This window comes from Littorina saxatilis, unplaced genomic scaffold, assembly GCF_037325665.1.
Source record: "Littorina saxatilis isolate snail1 unplaced genomic scaffold, US_GU_Lsax_2.0 scaffold_2041, whole genome shotgun sequence".
Lineage (NCBI taxonomy): Eukaryota > Metazoa > Mollusca > Gastropoda > Littorinimorpha > Littorinidae > Littorina > Littorina saxatilis.
In genome coordinates, this window is record NW_027126273.1 from 1 (window position 1) to 4975 (window position 4975).

General features: G+C 39.9%; 1 long non-coding RNA gene across 1 annotated transcript; it reads left to right on the forward strand.

The window, feature by feature from the left end:
* Nucleotides 1-7: 7 nt before the first annotated feature.
* Nucleotides 8-4205, forward strand: LOC138954725 (uncharacterized). The gene is made up of 2 exons (XR_011451950.1): nt 8-1152; nt 1751-4205. It is a non-coding gene; the product is annotated as an uncharacterized lncRNA (long non-coding RNA).
* The last annotated feature ends 770 nt before the right edge of the window (nt 4206-4975 follow it).

Genomic DNA, 4975 nt, shown 5'->3' on the forward strand with positions numbered 1-4975 from the left:
AAGGGAAGACACGGCACCTCAATTTTCACTAAAATCATGATTTTTGTGATGTTGTGATTATGCCTGATTTTGACTCATGAACACCCCTTCTAACAGCTCCAAACACTATTTTGCTCTAAAACTGGTGCCAAATGTATGAATTTAGCCAATACAAATGTGTACCGAAGCTTGTTGGCGTTTATTTTGTGCAATATTTGCTAAAATAACCTTTTTTTGACACTTTACAACACCACAATTCGCTCGAGGAATCGCCTCGCGTAGCAGACGAAAGAAAAGCCCGAAGTTTCCCGAACCGTTTCAACGAACTGACGTCACTGCCGGAAACTGCCATAAACGGCTTCGCGCGGTTTTTCCAACGCAGACGACGATACGAAATATTCCAAATAAGGGAGAAGCCTACTACGACTTGAAGATTAACCAATCAGAAAACCGGCATGCTTTTGTATGAATGGCATTCCTACCCACAATGCAACAGTTTCGTTCCCACAATGCAATGCGGTTTCCTCTTGTCGATGATGTCAACAAACACAAAAAAGCAAAAGTTGAACATCGAGTGAGCGTAGAAAAAGTTGTTTGCCATCGCTATTTTTGTGTTCTGATAGTGAATTTTGTATCAGACTGACTGTAAAATGCCAAGAGCAAAGGGAGGGAAGAGGAGACTGCAAGCGGTAAAAGCAGCAGCGGTCAAAAAGACGAAGCAAGTCGAGCGATAGGGGACTGTCGAAATGCAGCGACCCGCAGTCGAAGTGTGCGTTTCGAAGAAAACATGAGGCTATGAATGCTGACGAAGATCTTGCCGACGAACGCATGTGTTACAGCTTACTCGACTACCGACTGATCTTACATGTCCCGTATGCAAGGAGACTGGTCTCTCGATAACTGTGAGTGAAGGAGAAAACGCTGGCTTCGCCTCTCAGCTGCTACTGACGTGCGATGGTTGTGGCGATTATGAGAAAAAGGAGTTGTCATCACGGTCACCTCGAATGCAGGACAGTGATAGCAAAAACATTGCTTTTGAAGTAAATCCAATGATGGTACTGTTCAGTCACGAGGTGGGAGGGAGCTACGCTGTTCTAGAGACTTTCAGTGCAGTGGTGGGAATACCAGCCATGCATCTGAAAACCTACCAGCGACATGACAAGAAAGTGACAGGTTGGTGCCTTGCTGTACTCTCTTTATTCAACTTACTTGCTCACTGTGGAAAATAATTTTTTGTATAAGATGAAAAAATATCCACTGGTTGAGAGTTTATTTACTTCATTGTTTATTTCATGTTCTTCTTCTTCTTCGTCGTTCACTAGAGTTTATTTCATGTAAGAACTAAGCTATGTAAACAAACTTTTTCAGAGAAAAGTAGAAGTATCTTTATAATAAAAAGACCAAACAATACTGTAATGTAAAGATCTTTCTGTTCTGTCGTCTGTCTTCTTCTTTGTTCTGTGTTTTGTGCCTGAGGAAAACTCTAGAATGGTCGAAAGTTTGTTACATTTGTCAAACATGTGAGTAAAGTATTTTGGGGTATTTTTATTTTTCGCTCTCTCACGCGCAGTCACCATTGTTCTGCTATCTTTGTTATGTAACCAGTATTGGTATTAATACTTGTAGTAGTAGTAGAATTTCTCTCTAAGTTATAAAAGTGTGTAAACCCTACTTAGGTTTGAAATGAAGAGTAATTGTTGTGCCCCCGCTTTTAGTTTGAACCTGTCGATATATGTACATGTATTTATGGGATGTATTTATGTGTTTCTAGCTGCTGAAGTGGAAGCTGGGTCCGCCATGCTGACGCTGCTGCTGCTGTCAATGCCCGTCGGCGCCGAAAAGGAGTATGCGGGACAGCGTCGTCTGAATGTTCGGGCTGAGGAAGCACGAGATGGCAATGTGTATGGAGGGGGAGAACATTGAACATTACACTACATCAGGATGACCAGGGACAACAGTGATCAGGATGTTGTGTGTGTTCAGTGACTGGAAGAAAGGAAATTTTTTTCTTCATAAATCACATCAGTGTCTTTTGGTGACTGTATTTCGTACAGGAGTTGTTCTACAAAGCTGTGTACCAGGAGAGGGTCATGACTTTAGAGTTAGATTTAGGAATGTTTCTCTTGCTTCTCGAATGATATAATTATAAGGATATCAACACACTGCAAATTGACCAAAGAGATAATGATAATAAAATCAAGAAGATTGTTAGGTTGGTTAGTGTTTTGTATAAAAGCAAACACAGAAAATGACGTCAAAAATTGCGTTTTTTTGTGACATGCTTAGCCTACATCTTGTTTTTAAGTATCCGTGTGGCTGCTAATGAAATGCTACCATGAGACCCTCCCCCCCCCCGATATACATCTTCGTTGTGTTTTGTGCTAATGTTACATATATGCACTTAGCTGTTTTCCCCTACTCATGTTTACAGTGTGCATTTGGAATGTTAAATAACGATTTCCTACATAACATTTGGTTTAAAATTTGGGTTGTTTAATAATTTCTACGTAACATTTGGTTTATAAAACCAACCGTGAACTACGTGAACACGAATATATGCGACTCGGTATTTTATCAGGCACTACTGATGTGTAGTGAATGCGTAAGAATGTGCGCCTTGTCAATTCGATTCGATTTGAATGTGATTTTGCCTTTCGCGGGTCGCCACTAAGCTTCGTTTATATTTTTTCTTGTTATGCTGGATTGTTAAAAATTACATTTGTCACTTAGCAGCGCATGAAACTTGGTGTTTCTTTTGCATGTAATGTTCTTCAACATCGCTGAAAGGTTTTTCCATGAAAAAAATTCTGTCAACTTTTTGAACTCAGCAGGCGTGGAGCGTTTTATGAGTCGTTACCAATGAGGGACGAATGTTACGTAGGCAACCTTTCGCGACTCTTCGCTCTAAAAGTGAATATTTTTCCAAACGTTCGACGGGGCGGGGATATAGCTCAGTTGGTAGCGCGCTGGATTTGTATTCAGTTGGCCGCTGTCAGCGTGAGTTCGATACCAATGAGGGACGAATGTTACGTAGGCAACCTTTCGCGACTCTTCGCTCTAAAAGTGAATATTTTTCCAAACGTTCGACGGGGCGGGGATATAGCTCAGTTGGTAGCGCGCTGGATTTGTATTCAGTTGGCCGCTGTCAGCGTGAGTTCGATCCCAGGTTCGGCGGAAATTTATTTCAGAGTCAACTTTGTGTGCAGACTCTCTTCGGTGTCCGAACTCCCCCCCCCTCCCCGTGTACACTACATTGGGTGTGCACGTTAAAGATCCCACGATTGACAAAAGGGTCTTTCCTGGCAAAATTGCTTTGGCACAGTTAATAATTGTCTACCTATACCCGTGTGACTTGGAATAATAGGCCGTGAAAGGTAAATATGCGCCGAAATGGCTGCAATTACTGGCCGTATAAATTTTCATCTCACACGGCATCACTGCAGAGCGCCTAGAACTGTACCCACGGAATATGCGCGATATAAGCCTCATTGATTGATTGATTGATTGATTTTATTGTTTTATTTTGTGATATACGTGCTCAGTGTCTCTTTTTCAAGTCTTAGGCTATTCTTTGTAGCCTAGTCCTGTTCCAGTTGTAAGAGTTGAGGTAAAAAAAACCAGTTGAGTTTTCATCAAGATTTGAACACACTCGATCGACTAGTTTTTTTCTTTCGGAAAACGATTAATCGAAGAAAATCAGAATGGGAAGCAAATAAAGCTTGTTACTATTATACTATGGCTTTTTGTTATCTGTCTCGTGTGTTTGGACAACATGTAAGGTAAAACATGTGTGATGTTACACACTTTTCCGACCACCCCTCGTACCCAAAAAAAGCATAAACGTATCTTTTGTTTAGCATGGCACCGTGGCATATGTCTATATCTGTCACATAAACCATAAAACCAAGCTATTCATACACTTTCAATTTTCACGATGCATGTCACACTTTTGGTACACAGCTTTATGGAATGACCCACAGGTATACATCATATTTGAAGCAGCAGGACACGTTACAGTAGGATGGGATTACTGATGTGCTGTGGGTGAACTGTTAGGTCCATACCAATCACTCTCCAGTAGTATCTAGCCTAATGGAGACACAAATCTGAAATAAGAAACTGTTCTTTACTTCTTTGCCTGTTTTCTCTGTTATGCGTTTTGTATTGTTGTGACACACTCAAAACCCTAAGGGTTTGCAAGGAATAAAGCTACAGCCTTGAAAGTCTGCAGTGTGTTTTTTAACATAATTCCCCTCATATTTACGTTTGGATGTGCAATTATGACTAATACTTTTTGTTTTCTGTCAATCTAAAAAAAAAAACAATGAAAAAAAAAGTTTTTTTTTTTTTAATACTTTGGTACAAGATAACAACGAGTCAAAACGTAAATATATAGATATATAGTTTACTAACAAAATGCAAAAAACAGAATTGATTTATCTGAAACCGTTTTTGAGTTATAAGATTTTTTGTTTTTTGTTCTGTGGCCATCTTGAATCGTTTCCATGGTTACCAAGACCGTTAAACGTGTAACAAGACATGTTTTCTGTATTTCAGCCCAGGCACATTCAAACCCCCTTAAGTAATTCAACACAGTTCATAACGATTTTGATCTAAAATTTGCTAGCCTGTCTGGCCTTAAGAGATCACCACAGGCAGCAGTGAAACTGAGTCGAGTTGAAAACAATATTCCTAAATACTTATACACGTTTACAACAGGTAAAATATCAACCCCATATGTCCATCTTTCCCTTGCACTCAAATATCCACCTTTCCTAAACACAATAATGTTACTTTTACTCATGTTTACCTTTAAATGAAGAGAGGACACTGCCCTGCGTAAATTATTTAACTGAGTCTGTAGACCCACAACCGTCTCTGATAACAACAATAAATCATCAGCAAGCAAAAGAATAAACAATTCCAAATAATCATCAGTAAATGTGGAGAGAGAGAGAGAGAGAGAGAGAGAGAGAGAGAGAGAGAGAGAGAGAGA